Source organism: Heloderma suspectum, chromosome 4 (genome assembly GCF_057233095.1).
Source record: "Heloderma suspectum isolate Gila_16-S chromosome 4, 16-S_ref, whole genome shotgun sequence".
NCBI lineage: Eukaryota > Metazoa > Chordata > Lepidosauria > Squamata > Helodermatidae > Heloderma > Heloderma suspectum.
The window spans coordinates 170,412,104-170,429,456 of NC_139461.1; the positions used below are offsets into that span (position 1 = coordinate 170,412,104).

The 17,353-nt window shown below is 42.9% G+C and overlaps 1 protein-coding gene across 4 annotated transcripts in view; it reads left to right on the forward strand.

The window, feature by feature from the left end:
• The first annotated feature begins 9,096 nt into the window (after positions 1-9,096).
• Positions 9,097-17,353, forward strand: part of RALGPS2 (Ral GEF with PH domain and SH3 binding motif 2) — a 176,953-nt gene continuing 168,696 nt past the window's right edge. For 3 of the 4 annotated variants that reach the window (XM_084851235.1, XM_084851234.1, XM_084851236.1), the window contains exon 1: positions 9,100-9,423. The gene's annotated coding sequence lies outside the window, so the exon portion shown is untranslated. Of the gene's footprint in view, positions 9,424-17,353 lie in introns of all 4 variants that reach the window. The other variant, XM_084851237.1, reaches the window with a different exon arrangement.

Genomic DNA, 17,353 nt, shown 5'->3' on the forward strand with positions numbered 1-17,353 from the left:
GCCTCTGCTGTGGCCACCAAGAGCAACTGCTCAGGGCCGTGGTGCCTTCCTGCTGAAGGAAAGCGGGAAGGAGATTAACCCTTCCCACTCTCCTTTTGCAGAATGAAGCTGAGAAGAAAGGGCACTTTCCTTGGCCAAGCCACCAGTCAGCCAAGGAGTAGGGACTCTGCACAGGGTGCGGGGCTGGCGACCAGGACTCCTGGCTCCGCCATAGGAGTCCTTTCCCCTCCTTGCAAGTTGACAGTGGTGCCCTTGTGGATTTACAGATTATCTAGTTTTACCTAAACTAACCTTCACAAAATGGACAGGTGGCTTAAAAAGATTCCTGCAAAGAAACCATGGATTGAATATAATACAAATAATGTGAGCACGAGTGAGCAACAAGAAAATGGCAGAGCTGACACTTCTCCTCCTCCTAGTACGAGCTCTTCGTCAGCCACTTTACGAGGTAAAAACAATGATGATCTAATCAGTTCTGACATGTCGGCCAAAAACATTCTAAATTATTAAGAAGACTATTTGAAATATGGATTTACATCTACTGTCATTAAAGATGAACCACGCCCTAAGTGTATATTGTGCCTTGAGATATTAGCTAATGATAGTTTGAAGCCATCATGATGAGCAAGACATTTAAAAACTAAGCATCCAGAACATGAAGACAAACCTCTACAATTTTTTCAGCAATGTTTAAAGTCATGTGATACTCAATCCAGTACTTTACAGAATTTCATTACATTTAATGATAAATGTTTAGAAGCCTCTTTTGAGGTTTTCTACTTAATAGCAAAAGACAAAAAGCCACATACCATTGGGGAAACACTTGTTCTTCCTGCTGCAGTAAAGATGGCTGAAATAATACATGGAAAACAATATGGCGACAAACTAAAATGCATTCCTTTGTCAGCAAATACTATTGAAAGGTGCATAGAAAATATTGCTGAAGATTTAAAGAAACAAGTATTAGAACAAATTATGCAGTGTGGGAGGTTTGCTATACAGTTGGATGAAAGTACAGATGTTTCTAACATGTCTCAGCTTATGATATTTGCTAGATTCTGTTTCAATAATGAAATACACGAAGAACTACTTTTTTGTGAGCCACAAAATTAAAGATGTACCAGAGAAGACATATTCTCAACAGTAAATGACTTTTTAAATAAAAAACAATGTTTTATGGAAAAACTATGTAAGTGTAACCACTGGGAGCAGCTGTTTTGACTGCAATAAAAAAAAGGATTCCGGGGTAAGGTTACAGAGATAGCACCACACATGAAATTCATTAATTGTATCATTCATAGGCCAGCTATTGCAGCAAAGAAGTTGGAGCCAGAAGTGCACAAAGTGCTACAGGATGTCATAAATGTGGTTAATTTTATAAAAGCAAGACCTTTAAATAGTAGAGTCTTTCCAATACTTTGTAACGAGATGGGGACTGACCATGAAAAACTTTTGTTCCACACAGAAGTTCACTGGTTATCTCATGGCAAAACCCTTAAAAGAGTTCTTGAACTTAAAGATGAGTTACGCATTTTTCTTTTACAAAAAGACAACTGTTCCAAATTTGCTGACCTTTTCTGTGATGACAAGTGGCTGTCAGTAGTATGCTACCTAGCAGATATTTTTGAGAAATCAACACACACAGGCCGCAATCCTATTGAGATAGGTGGCCGCCTCTGGACTTGGGGGCAACCACCTATCCAATGCAGGTCAGGGGAAGCGTGGAGGGGATTGTCCCCTCTGCACTTCAGCCACTCTGCATTTACGGTTAGACAGCCAATTTTGGCTGTCTAGCCATGGGACCTCAGAGCACGGGAAGCGGCAGCCGGATGACACATAGGATGTGTCATTCCAGCATTTCCAACTTCCCCGCACCGATACGCCCCCAGGAATGTCCCAGTTTTGCTGCTTCGTGTTCTGCTTGTGAAGCAGCGTGGGAGGGGGTGGAGGTCAGTTCTCAGGGAACCGACCTCAGAGTGCGGGCTCTGCGGTCAGTTCCCGGGAACCGACTTATCCTATGGCTGTCTAGCCGCTGACTAGCGGCCATAGGATTGCTCCCTCCATCTGTCCCTTCAAGGTAAAGGTGATGTTTTAATGAGTGGGAAAGTAACTGCTTTTCAAAAGAAACTCACTTCTATGGAGAGAGCATTTTGAAAACTGATGTTTGGAAGTGTTTCTATTGGTATGTGATTTTGCTGCAAAAACGATGTAAGTGTGTCACCTATAAAAACTGTTATATCTGCACACTTAAAAAACTTGGAAGCAGAATTTTCTAACCTGTTTAAATATCTTCCAAACAAAGAGTTTCAGTGGGTTTTGAACCCATTTGTTAAAGATATAAAAATGAAATAACTTCCAATTCGTTTGCAAGAACAACTGATTGACATCAGGGAAGATGGAAATTTACTAGCTGAATTTCAAGGAAAAACCTTTGCAAAATTGGTGGATGGGACTGAAAAATGAGTATCATGATTTAGTAAGTGCAGGCAACAATGTACTTCTTCCATTTGGATCTACGTATCTTTGTGAGGTGTCTTTTTCAGCTATGACAGCCATTGAAACCAAGTATCGAAACAAACTGAACTTAGAACCAGACCTTCGAATCGCTGTATCACAAAGTGTTAAACCAAGATTTTCAAAAATAATGAAACATATTCAATCACATTGCTCTCACTAAAAACATTATTATTGATAATATTTTTTGAGAGCAAAAAGGGGGGTTGCGCCATTAATAAAGAAACAATATTTTTAAAATAGTTTTTTCAAATTTCATCTTTATCTCATCCTGTTTAATTTTTATTTTTGTGTATGTTTTATAATGCACTTAATACATTAGTACAGTAGTACATGTATATAATTTATAAATAAATATATATATATTGGGGTGCATGCTCAAAATTTTTTCACTGATAGGGATGCACAATCAAAAAAGTTTGGAGACCACTGTTTTAGAGTACAGTGTCATCAATGCAACGCGATACATGTTCTTCCACAATACACGAAATCTTGCTGTCCCCCCTCTGCCACAGGCTAGAATGAACAACACAAAAGCACCACACAACAATTGGGCCATAACTAATGTCCAAATGCCTGGAATAAATAAATACATCTTTGTCTGGCACTGGAAAGATGACAGTGTCGGCACCAGGCAAGCTTCCTGATGACACGCATCTCTCTCCCTGTCCTTTTCATCAGATCCACAGAAAGAAGTAGAAGTACTTAATCAGGCCTGGCCACAGTAAAGGACTGACTGAGGGTCAATAAAATGAAACTCAGTCTGGATAAGACAGAGGTACTGTTGGTGGGTGGTTTGTCTACTTGGGATAGTGGTATTCAGCCTGTTTTGGAGGAGGTTATGCTCCCTCTAAAGCAGGGATGGAGAACCTCTGGCCTAATCCAGCCCATGGAGGTTCCCCATTTAACCCATACTCCTCAACCTCATGCTTTGTCATTGGGGGGGGGGAGCATGCAGGGGAATCCCCACTGATCAGAGATAACAGCAAGATTGCCCTTACTGACTTCTACTTACTAAGTGGTTCACCTGCCCTGCATCCTCCTCAATGACCAAAGCATGGGGTTGAGGACTATCCCTCCAGCTGGCACCTCAGCTGGGGCTGCTTTGCGGCATGCGGGTTTTCCTTTGCTGGGGAAAGCCAGTGCGCAGCAAAGCCGGGTCTCCAGCCAGTGCTTTGGCTAGGGATCAACTGATGCCTGGGGCATGGACCCCCCCTCTGACTTCAACAGGCCCATGGAGGGCTGGGTGGGGGGTCATCCAGTCCCCGTCCCCTTCTAGTTCCCAACACCTGCTTTAAAAGTTGAAATTTGCTGTTTCAGGGTGTTTGTGGATCCATTTTTGTCTTTAGAGACCCAAGTGCCCTCTGTGGAATGGAACACCTTTTACCAACTTAGCCTGGGACACCAACTATGACCCTACCTGGATGATGATAGTTTGGCCTCAGTTATCCATGATAACCTTCTGCTTAGATTCCTGCAATACATTCTTTGTGGGGCTCCTTTGAAGATGGTCCAGAAACTTTAATTTGTACAAAATATAGCAGCAAGAATAGTGACTGGAACTGGTTGTTATGATCATATTATGCCAATAACGTTGACCATCTTCACTGGCTCCCAGTTCATTGCCTGGCCCAATTCAAAGTGCTGGTTTTAACCTATAAAGCTCTTTATATGGGATCATGGTTTCTGAAAGACTGCCTCTTCCCATATATTCCTACCTCTGTTCTGAGACTGTCATCAGTGGCCTTGTTCCAAGAACCCTTGCATACCGAGATGTGGAAAGTAGTTACCCAGGAGCGGACCTTCTCAGTGGCAGCCCCTCCAGTTATGGACTGCCCTCCCTAGAGAGGTCTGCCTGGTGCCTATTTTGTTATCTCTTCAGCACCAGGCAAAGTCCTTTTTTAAATCCTCTGTATATTTCTGCTCCTATGTTCTATTTTAAAGTGGTTTTTAACTCTGTATTTTAGATCTTCCTGGTGCCGATGCTTGTTAAATTTTAGTCACTGCTTCTTTTAATGGATTGTTTTATTACAATGCTTTTTGACTTTGTGTATATGGATTTGTAGATTTTGTGTTTTATTTTACATTGCCCTGAGAGCGATTTGCTATAGGGCAACTATGTGATCATACATTTGTTTAAGGTGTCACAAGATCTTTGTTGTTTTCAATAAATCTTATAAGCCCCATTGAGTTCAATGGGACTTACTCTCATGTAGAAAAGGTACGTATTCTTACCTTTCTACTGAAATCAATGAAACTTGATAAGTATTTAACTTTGCCTGGGTCATGCCCATGTGAAGTTGTCCTAAGGTCATTCCAAATTTCCCAAACCTGGAAAACTACAGCAATGCAAAGTTCAATTTACAGGATTTTAATAGGATCTTAATAAACCATACAAACCATGATTGTGTATCTGCTATAATTATTATGTTTGAAGTGCTTTCCATATATTCAACTTTCTGTGTATCCTAGAAACATTTTTCTGTGAGGTAAGAACACAAGGGTTCTTAATGCCACTTCTTGCTGGAGCCTTACGATGGAGCAAATGTTACTAAAGTAGCCCCTGAGATTTGGCTGCTCATATTCCATAGTGAGGAGGTCTTGGAGTTTGAGACTGTCTTCATAAAGAACCACAAGAATAGCAGCAGCCTTCAATTTTTAGATGGAGAAATTACCTTTATCTCATCTCTGCAATATAATATGGAAAATATCACCAAATCACTATCTATTTTCATCAGACCACAACTGAGAGATAGTTTGATCCAGTGTATTACAATGCTGGACCAACCTAGGAAACCTAAATTTATGCTTCAACTCAACCTCATTCCCCAGCTGAATTTTTTTCCCATTCCCTGTTACAATAGCTTACCAAAACCAAAATGGTCTATATAAATAAACAAGCATTCCCTTAAAAAGCTAATTAATTTACTTGCAGCCCTATTTGTTAACAATGTGAGGGGTGCAGAATGTGGAGGCTGAAATCTTCAGGGACTTTGAGCCCATACTGCCTGGCATGAGCTCCCCATCCAGAGGAGTTTGGTCATCTGTATTATTCTGCCAAGGAGACTTTTACCACACATCAGGTGGAGATGTGTGATAAAATGCTAACCTGATTGGCAGTACCCACCCTCTTGAATTCTTATAAAACGTAATGTGCCCATGTCTTATTTTCCTATACAGCCATAAGAACAGCAAATGTTGATGACTCCAAATCCAGGACAGATTACAAGTACTTGGTTTCATGTTAAAGCTGAAAATTAGTTCAATGGTTTCAGGAAGGAAGGAAAGAAAAACAAAAGCAGAAAACAAGAGTGGGAAGGAAAAGGTTTTTAAAAAAGAGAGTGGAAGGCAGAGGACAGCATGGACCAACGTACCTAAAATTTAACATGATATTGTAATACAGTACAGATGCTGAAGAGCTGAGGCTGAAGGTTATTGCCACAGACTGACTGTCTCTAATTAATTAAGGGAGCAATCCTATGACCACCAGACACTGTTTAGAGGGCCATAGGATATGCTAATTTCTGGGAACCGATCTCAGAGCCTGTGCTCTGAGGTTGGTTCCTGGAAAACTGACTGCCCCCCTCGTCTGCGCTGCCTCGGAGGCACCGTGGAGAAGCCCCGTCCTCCACATTCAGAAGAGGAGTGCGGAGCGACTGAAAAGGGGCATTCCGGGGGGCGTTCCGGGGTGGGGAGAGCGGAGCTGTGCGTATGACACATCCAATGTGTCGTACAGTAGCTTCCTCTCCCGGTCGGCTCCCCTGCAACTAGACAGCTGAAAACAGCTGTCTAGTGAAAAATAGCAGGGCAGGAGAGACGCAGAAGGAAAGATCCCCCCCGTACCTGTCCTGCCTTGCTTTGAATATGCGGTCACCTCCGAGTTCAGAGGCGGCCGCCTATCTTGATAGGATTGTACCCTAAGGGTGCAATCCTATGTGTATTGAGACAGAAAAAAGTCCTACAACTCTCAGCATTCCTCGCAAATCCAGTGAAATACATCTTCAGTCCTGTTGTCTATATAACCCAACTAGAAACCAGCTATATGTGGTCATTACAAAGCAGTCATTCATGACAGTAAGCTTATGCTTGATTTATTGTATTGGTTAGGTTGTAAAACTAATTTTCAGTATTGTAAGGCACAACGTCTTTTAATTTAAGAACCAACTATAGCCATGAATTAAAGGAGCAGGTGTTTTTCACAGTAGCTGGTTAATCACTGCCAGAGACTGGAAGAGTATGTGAGAACAGATGGTAAGGATTTAAGCAAAAGGACAGATGCTTTCATATCAGAGAGCTTGGAGGATAAATCTCTAGAATTCTTGTGGCAGACACAGTCATCACTTTGTTTACTTAAATGGTGAGCCATTACTATGTATGACTGGCAAGAGCTGTTGCCTTTGGGATCTGGCCTTCAGATAGTTAATACATCCTATCATATGTAATTATGTTAGTCCCTTATCTACAGGGTACATATCTGTAGGGATGCTACTATCTGCAGCCTTTATTAATATCTGCAGTTTTCAACACATAAGCTTGTATATGACAGCTTTCATGTATTTTTCTGTGGGGCATTCCTGACAAAAGGGCCAATCTGCATTTCACACTTTCTAGGCAAAAATGGTCCTCATGGTGCCATGTGAACATATATGGAAAATATTGAGCTCACTGAGTATGTGTGAATATGCTGATTCACACATACACATTCATTACTTGCAGCCGTAACAGATCAAACATCAGTGATGGAACGTTCATATTCATAGAAATTTAATAATAAATACATATAACAATTTAACTAAATAAAAAAGCAATACCTTTCAACATTCAGACATTCATTCAGCTAGTGTCAGGAAATAATCAAGTGGTGTACATGCATGTGTGAACAAACCCTCAATAATCTTTACATAGCTCCTTCATCCTCTCCCCGCCCCGTTTCCAATTTCTTAGGTTACCCCCAGGCACAGAACTGTAGCCTTTTTCTGTTTTTGCAAAAGCAACACCCTCTTGTGATATCTCAAAGCCTCTTTGTTGTTATTTACTTAAAGGCTCATTTTGTTTGAGGCAACTTGAGGTGATACAAAAGTTCTGTCTGGTGCTTGGTCTGGGATGGCTTATTCACACATTTAAGTCACCACTCGATGTGCAGCTATTAAATGATACACATATATGTGTGGAGAAGGGCCCTAGCTCAGCAGTAGATGTGTCGCATGCAGAAAGTCCCAGGTTCAATCCTGGGAACTTTAAGTAGTGCTGGGAAAGTCTCCTGTCTAAAACCCTGGAAAAGTGCTGCCAGATGATACTCAGCATGATGGATTCCTTATTCAATTCAATATAAGGAAGGTTCAAATGTACCCACTGATTAGAAAGGCAGCTCAAAACTTTCTGATGGTAATCTGGAGGAACATATTATGCCCATAAGATGGAGTACCTTCTGTGCATATGGTGTTGTAAATGCCTATGGGATCAATGGGACTCAGTGGAATCAGCAAAAGTCAGCACTTTGGAGCCTCGCTGACTTCAACAAAAGACATGCCAGATTCTCTTGTTGAAATCTGCAGGAACCATTGTGGACTGGGATGAGTATGTACAATCATGTACCAATTCTGTAATTTCTTCACCTCCATCAAAATACGCACACATTTAAAATGGCTTTATACATGATTTTGTTACAGAATATGCCAACTTTTATTTGGCCAAGTCTTCCCATTCTAGTGCTTATATAGCCAAAACCACACCAAGCACAAGTAAATAGTATCAGGTTTGCAAATGCTAAAAAAAAAGCACCAGACACCCCCCCTCCCACTTATTGTGGAACCAAATACTGATATTATCTTTAGTAGATTGTTTTATGTAATAAAAATATATTTTAAAAAGATAATTTTCACGTTATTAACAACACACTATGCAGTGTATATTTTTTTTAAGTATATAGCATTGTGTTTTAGTCATATTAATTTTAGATGTGTTAACTGATGAAAGCATATGGAATACTTATACATTCTCACATGAAATATGTTTTTTTTAATGAAATATGCCTTCTTCAAAATAGAGGAAGAGCTGTTAATAATAAACGTCATTGCTATTTTTAAACTGCATCTATTAAAACTATTTTTAAACTGCGTGCATATACAGCACGCGCCACGCTTGTTGTACGAGGTTTGCCACCCCAATCCCACGGTAGCGGCGAATTAGGAGGCCATGTTTACAGGCAATCCTACACATGTCTCCCGAAAAGCAAGTCCGATTTAGTTCAATGGGGCTTACACCCAGGTAAATGAATCCAGGATTGGAGCCTAAAAACTTTGGTGACTTTGACGGCAATACCGTGTAATAATGAATAAAAATTACTAAATAAGCTGCGGCGTAGTGGCTGTGAGAGCTTTAACGCACCTTTGCCCCTCAGGCCCGAGGCTTTCAGCTCTTGGCGAGAGCCGTTACAACCGCCGTTATATCTGTTAAGTCATTCAGAAAAACGGCTATGAGAAAGAGCGTGGGGGGAGAGGGAGGTCTTAGCCGCGACCAATCAGACGCCCGTGCACCCCGGCTCGCTCGCTCGCATTGCCTTCCCCGGGAGGCCTATATGGGCTCGGCTGCGCCTGCGCGCTCCTCTTTCCCGTCCGGCAGAATTCCGGGAGCAGGAAACGTGTGCGCATGCGTTTCCTTTGCCTCCCTCCCCTCCCGCCTTGCACGGGCGCGCGCAAGCGCCGGTATACGCGAGTGAGCGTGGAGGGAGATTCCTCCCCCCGTCGCTACAGAGGATCAGCGGCCACCGGCGCTGAGTGAGAGCGGGCGGCGGCACCAGCGACTGAAGCAGGCGGGCGAGGGCATCCAGCCGAACGGGAGCCGGCGGGGCGCCAGCGCTTTGCCTCCTGTCTGCTCCAGCAGCGCCTGGCCGCTTCTCTCTCGCCTCAGGTGAGCGAGCGAGCGAGCCGGAGAGAGCTGCGGCGGTTGTTGGCACCGGCGTGTGGGCGAACGCCGGCCCGTGGGCGCCTCACGAGGCCCTCAGGGCTGGCAAGGTTTTCCGGGTCTTCCGGGCGGCGGCTGGGGGTCTTCAGCCCTCCTTTGCCCTCTCACCCGCCCCGGGCTGCTTTCTGGCGTAACGTGCCTCGCTCGTCTCCCCTCTCCAGGCGAGGCTGGGGTCTGCGGGCAGCAAGCAGCCGCTTCTCCCACCTCCCCTCAGCGCCGTTCCTGTCAGCATGCTCTTGGGTCCTCCATTTAACCCCACTCAATCCCACCCTTTCCCCCCAACGAGCGCAGGCTCTTGAATCCCTGAGGAAATGGGGCGGACCGGGGGGGGGGGGGCTTGCAAAGACCTGTTGGCCCCTCTGAATCTCTCGCTCATGGGACGGACATGGAATTTGTTCGAGTTTTTCATCAGTTGGAAAAACAGTTCAGTTACGTGGATACAAATTAGAGCAACAGCAGCGCCCCGCCCCCACCCTTTTCTGGCTGTAGCCATAAGTCTCTTACCTGTAGGCTCTTAATCTTTTGAAGGCTAAATTAACAATTTGCCAAGGGAAAAAGAGACCGTCAGATATTTCATCTAATTTGAGTGAGAGTTATTAGCAAAAGCTTGAGTTGATTCTGTATTCATTTATGATATGTGTAATTCTGACACACCTACTACTGGCTCTTGCATTGGTTGACCTTTTGGCCTCACTTTGTAAAAAAACAAAACTCTTAAACAACCTAGTCCGGTTTCCTTTTCTCTGTGCTTAGGATGGGTGTATAAAATAAATATACATACACTTACCCACCCGCTTAGGTGGCCTGTCATGCATTTGATGAAATGGGCTCTGGCCTATGAAAGCCTAAGCCACAGTGAATGGATGTGTTTTTAAAGGCACAATCCTATGCATGTTTAGAGAGAAAAAAGTTCTAGCTGACTAGGGAATGCTGGGGAGTTGTATGACTTCTTTCTATCTAAACATGCATAGGATTGAGCCCCAAGATGCCAGAGGATTCCTTGTTTTTGCTGTTAGAGACTGACCCTTTAATGCTCTGTTTTGGGCAGGGTAAAGTGTTCTTTCCTATGATCTACATATTTAATTTACCCATGTATACATATACTTGGAGCCCTCTCCAAATTACATGGACTAACAAGTTAGATTCCACCCTCCCCTCCCCCTACTTGCCAGTATAAGACACTGAACTTTTATCCTGTCTTTCCCAAGCTTGAGGTAGCTCACAATTGTATAATTAGAATTATGGGCCCTATGTTGCTCTATATTGGGGTATGTGGTGGTTGGTGGTTCTGCATATGCCATGATGGGAATACAGTCTAAGCTCTCCCTGCTCCCGCCCTATGAAACTAAGGACCAAAAGAGGATTGCCAGTTGCTTCCTTCACCATTTTTAGGGCTAAGGGCTCCATCTGCCATGCACTGAGGAGGGGAGCCTCCAACTTCCACAAAATCCCACTGCTTCCCAGAGTCAGAGTAACCACTGGTTTAGCATCCACTCATCCCCATAAGTATTTGTTTTGCAGGCCAGCAGCTAGTTTTATTGGAAGGTAATTTTGAATAGGGATGGACAAATAATTAGGCCTATCCTTGCTCATCTGCTCCTAGAGATGTTATGAAGCCAACCCATGGATTCTGCAGCGAACCAGCTTTTCTTCTTAGAAGGATTCTGCGGATTTGCAGACTGTTTTGGGGAATTTTGTGCAAATTTGTTGTAGAAAAATAGACAAAAATTTTTTAAAGGCCAAAAATTAGCATTTTCCCCATAGGTGTAAGTGTAAAAATGTGTGTTTTGTGGGAATTTGCACATTGTGTGGGAATTTGCACATTTTTGCATGTGCAAATTGCACAAATTCAAATTTGTGCAAATTCGGAAAATACTTTCATTGATGGGCAGATGATGGAACCTGATAACCCGCGAAACACAGATGGAATGGAATTTACACAATCTGTACATCCCTATCTGCTTCCTTGCCAAAGTGCACTCATAGCAGGTTCCATAGACACAGTTGCTGCTTCTCCCAAGTGCTTGTTCTGCCTCTAGTTTGGCAACTTGTGTGGGCCTGATGATTCCCCTCCTGAAGCTGGGTGTGCTGCAGAGGCCACTAGTTGTCAGTACATAATAGAAAGCTGTAGCTGTATAGATAGTCCCAGGGAATTAGAGAAACCTGATTTATATTTTATTAAACTAGCTTGTGTTGGTGAAATATGTTCTTAAGGGAGCAGTCCTATGGGGATAGTCGGCCGCCTCTGAACTTGGATGTGACCATCTATCCAATGCACGGTGGGAGGAGCGTAGAGGGTATTGTCTCCTCCATGCTCCAGCCGCCCTGCATTCTCAGCTAGATGGCCGATTTCAGCTGTCTAGCTGCGGGACATCAGAGTGTGGGGTGGGGAGGCCAGACGACACATAGGAAGTGTCGTACTGGCACTTACGAATGCCCTGGCCCTGGGAACGCCCCCTTTCCCCCGCTCCATGCTACTCTTCCAAGCATGGAGCAGAGGGATGATCTGCACTGCCTACGAGGTGCTGGGGGAGGTGGTGGGGAGGTGGTTCTCTGGGAACTGACCAATCCTATAGCCATCTAGCTGCTGTCTAACAGCCATAGGATTGCACCGTAAGTTGCTTTTTGTAATGAAGAATTCTAGGGGCATTCTTCACAGTAGCTTCCTATGCTCTTGATTTGGTGCGTTGGCACACTGCTGGAGGTGCAGAAAACAACACCAAGAAAAACAGTGTTGCATATACTTTGGCACATCCTTCTGAATGAATGACCCCACATAATTTTGATTCTATTGATTCTGTCAGTTTGCCATATAGATCACTGGGGAGAACAATTTTACTGTAGCTACTGTAAAGCTTTTGCACTCAGTTGCTCTGAATTGGTGCAGGTGAACCCAAAGAAATACTTTGTTTGTCACTTCAGTTCACCAACAGACCCTTGTCCTGACAAAGTATCACCAGATCTGTATCTCCATGACTGAGTGGTTAAGAGAACAAGGTGGTAATGGAAGGCCCATTGTTGGAACAGAAGCCCTGTTCTGCTCTGTGCTTCTGGTGTGTGGGTTGGCTAGTTATACAGGCAACATGAAAGTGAATACAGAAGAACTCTCCCACTCTCAAACACAGGGCAGCTTAGTGCCAGTGGGCTTTCATATACATCCTCTCCCATGGTTAGGATGGAGTTTAGCAAGTAGAGGGGAGAAGTATGGATAATGGAGACTCAGGATATGTTAGCAGAAGCAGTTGCTCTGCGGGCTGAAGATTAGCCCACTAGGCCTCTTATCTTTGGCGCGATAAGCAGGAAGTTAAGCGAAGTACATGAGGAGAGAATGCTCCTCCTTAGGCATGTGCTCTTAATGCATTGGTGTGATAAAGGACTGAATTTCTTCCCTGACTTTTTGGTGTATATTTATGTACAGGCTGGTGATTTAAACAAAATTAACCTCCATTTCAGTAAAATATTTCCAAAATGGGAGTGTTTGTTACTGAATACTGAACCACAGAATAGTAGTTATTTCATATTAATGTCTGCAGAAAAGGGGAGATAGTCTTGTGGAAGTGCCTTTGAATCCTTTGTGCTATTTTTTACTTGATAATTTTGTGCTTCTGTATGTATGAGTAGTGGGAGAGGATCACCAAAAAATGAGACCATGTCCCAAGATGCTCAACATATCATTAGCATCTTGGAATGTGGTCTCGCTTTTTGGTGGTAGTTTTAGTGGAGGCTTTCCATGGTTTTTGGATTTGTTTTGTGGGAGAGGGTGTAATAATTCTGCTTAAATCTCCAGAAATGCTTGTAACTGTATTCCCTGTCCCAGTATATGATGAGGCAGTCAACAACATACCTCCAGGATGGAATATAAAGTTCAACATGGAGGAGAATTAGTATGGTGTGGTGCAAAGTGTGTGTGTGGTTGGGGTGAATGTGATCTGTAGGTGGGTGTAAAAACACATACAAAGGGAAAACAGAAGGTTTTAATCAATATAGAACTTGCATTAGTGTGAAGTATAATGTATCTTTGTATGGGAGTGTTTGGGATTCTTTTAGGATGTATTATACTTTGGCGACTGGGATTTGGGATCATGAAGTACATAGAGAATGGACTGAAGTATCACTATATCTGAAAGGGTCTTCATGGTTGCAGTAGGGAGGTATCGAACAGTGTGGTTATTTAGCAAATAGGAGATTGGAAGAGTACTATATGTACAATATGAAATTGTGATTGCTGATAGTATAGAGCAATCTAATCCTGTTACAAGAACTGACTACCCGTTTGGAAGAGATCTGTAGGACATACATAGCTCTGAATTGTTTGTGCAGAAAGGCTGCAACCTTTGCTCTTTAATGTGTTGTATGAACCTGCTATTCTACGTGTAGATAGCAGGTTTGCTTCTGAGAGATATCTTCCTTTTTCCAGCCCATTCTAATCATAAATATATGTGGACTTGATTTTCACTTTAAGTGAAAATACAAAGTCAGGGTTAAGACTGTAAGAAGTAAACTCCATTAATTTCAAAGTTGACAAATTGCTGTAGGGCAGGGGTGGGCAATGCACGGGCCACATGTAGCCCACCATGGCTGTTTGTATGGCCCCCCTAGTTCCCACTGCTGACGATATCCCAGCGATTCTGCTGGGAAACAAGGTATGCAGAAAGTGTGTGCCTCATTTCCCAGCAGAATTGGGCTCTCGGGAGTACGATTTTGTTGGAATTGCTAATTTTGCAGAGAAACAGGGTGCTTCCTTTGCATGCCCTGTTTCTCTGAAGAGCCGTTTCTCTGCAGAGTTCAAGCAGCTGTTTGGTGGGCTGCCAGAAATCCAATTCTGCTTCCTGCACACCTTGTTTCCTAGTAAAATTGCTGGGATTTCGGTGGCAGCAACAACATGCACTGGTGGACACCTCCAGCATCATGGGAGGGATGTGGCTCCCCAATCCCCAGGTGTTTCTTTGGAGAATTTTTTGAAAAGTGTAATTTTATTTTCTAACCAGTTTTTATTGGTCTGAGAGGTTGTTTTCAATTGCTATAATTAGTTTGCCATTTCCTTCAGTCGCTTCATGAGTTGCGTGGACTGAAGCAAGCTAAATTTTTGCCTTCACTATGCCATACATACACTCAAAGGAACAATAGGTATTTCTTACACCTTACCGATTGACTTTCTGCTTCAGTAAGGCTTCTATGACTGTTATTGCTTCAGCATGAACTAGGCAATAATTGATCTTCCTTGAAGTTTTAAACCCACAGCTTTTGTGAATTGTTATTGGTATGTAATGAGGTTGCTCAGGAGAATAAGGATGAACCATCAGGGCAACGTCTGCCTTAGCTTCTGTGATTCTTTCTGGCTATCCAGCTCCCTGGTGCTGGTTATTGAAAGAGGAAGTTAAGAAGAAGTTTCCCTGTAGCCTTGGGAATACTGTTTGAGCTAGGGCACAGCAATGCAGGTGAAGAATTTCCTATATTGCTGCAAGATTAATTAGCTCACTGTGGTTAGCTTTCCTTATCAAACGCAGGAAAAACTAGAGTGAATCTGGAGAACTGTATGTTTTCATGTGTGCACACTTCCTTTTTAGAAGATCCTCCTGTGTGAGGGAAAAGGAAGAAAAGTAGGAACAGAACTATGAAAGTGGAGGTTAGTGAACATGGTGGTTTCTGTTCGCACACATACCAGTACAGGCTGTAAGAACTGAGTTGCTGCTACTGTAAGAGACTTTTCCTCTCTCCCACCAAACTTTACATTTGTTGCTGGTTACAAATAACGATGCTGCCAAAACTCAAAATTTAGTCATTTTGCAAGTCAGATCTAATAGGCTTGTCATTCTCAAATGTATAATGAGACCTCACTTTGAACCAACAAGCTTTAATATTTTCATAATTCAAAGTGAGACTGATTCCAGATTAATTTATATGTATTGCATCTGTGCAGTCAGCATAACTAAGCAGCCAAACTCAGCCATCTCCTACCTCACAGTGTCAGCAACATGCCAAGTCCTGTAACAAACAGGCATTTTTCTGATTCTGAACTTGACACCTCTGCCTGTGGCTCGGTGTTCATCTACAATGGTAAACAAAGCACATGTGATAAGAGCCACTCAGAGAAGTAAGTATCATGACATATAAAACCATGATGCACAGGGCAGAAAATAACGTTTTATGCATGCCACATTACCAAGATGCACTTTACTGATGTACATGTGCAGAAATGCAAAGTTAACTTTAAGATCTAGTAATAACAGAGAACTTCTGTCCTAGTTTATAATGTTGGATTTCTAACTCGGAGAGAGCAAATTACAAAGTTGGGGTCAGTTTACCCATAACTAATTGCAAGAAGGTTACAGTAGTTCCCCTTTGCAAACCAGCACGCTCATTTTTCCTTGAGATTGAAAGATCTACATGACAGTCCAGCCTTTGCTACTATAATAGATTTCGTAAAAGATAATATATGCTTGGACAGCCCCATCTATTTCTCTTGTTCCTTGGTTATCATGGTTACAGTTCAGTTTGGTTTCTGTAGCCTTCATTCCTCTTGAGCCTTAACTGTGTCAGTGCTTCACCTCCTTAGGGAGCTTCATTTTTCTCAAATTTCATGGAAGTAATGACTTTTATACAGTTTATTAGTTCATGATTTCTGCAGGAAATTAATTAGAATTCAGTACTGTCTCATACAAACAATCCAGAGATTACTCAAGTGCTCAGATACAGGGCTGTGACAGAAAGGTGCCTCTGTGAGGTGTGTTTTGCATTTTGCCTAGAATCAAATAGCAGGCATCTTAAGTCTATTTATATAAAGCCTGAACCAGCTCTTCATTTTTAGAATTAGGATGGATTTGTGTGTGTGTGTGTGTGTATACTTAGCATGCCTAAGTTGTTTTTCGTCTAGGAATGCTAGCTCATAGCACAGGCTGACATGCCTGTTTGCATGTGTCAATGCATATTATTGTGTGCTAACATGCTATCAGAAATTACCCTCATCTGTGTGTTCTACTGGCATCTTATCACTGTCCGACATCACCTTGCCGACAAAGGTCCGTCTAATCAAAGCTATGGTTTTCCCAGTAGTAATGTATGGCTGTGAGAGCTGGACTATAAGGAAGGCTGAGCGCCAAAGAATTGATGCTTTCGAACTGTGGTGCTGGAGAAGACTCTTACGAGTCCCCTGGACTGCAAGGAGGTCAAATCAGTCCATCCTAAAGGAAATCAACCCTGAGTGCTCATTGGAAGGACAGATAATGAAGCTGAAGCTCCAATATTTTGGCCACCTAATGCGAAGAGAAAACTCCCTGGAAAAGACCCTGATGCTGGGAAAGACTGAAGGCAAAAGGAGAAGGGGACGGCAGAGGATGAGATGGCTAGATAGCATCACAGATGCAATGAATATGAACTTGAGCACGCTCCGGGAGAGAGCGCAGGACAGGAAGGCCTGGCGTGCTATGGTCCATGGGGTCACGAAGAGTCGGACACGACTGAACGACTGAACAACAACAAAATGTGTCCATGCGCTTTTATTCAGAGTATGGGCTAGCATTCTTGGAGAAGAAACATGTCTGAGTTGATGTACAAATTCACCCTTAGCTTGCATCCTCCTGTGAACAAGTGTTTTCTTTATAGGTGTGAACAAGTGTTTTCTTTATAGGTGCATCTTGAGTAAAGTTGGAAGAAACGATTTGTTGGCTTTGTAGAAGTGCAGTATGTTTGCTCTGCCTCCTCTGCCAAAATATGCCCTTTTCTTTGACTCACCAGGGTGCATTGTCAAAGTCAAAGATAGAAAAACAAAAGTGAGGTGCATATCAAACAATGCTGTAGAATAAATATCTCAGCCCCCCCCCCCCCATTTGCTGGTGCTGTTTGAACTTCTTACCTAGTTGCGAGTAGCCTATTTGAA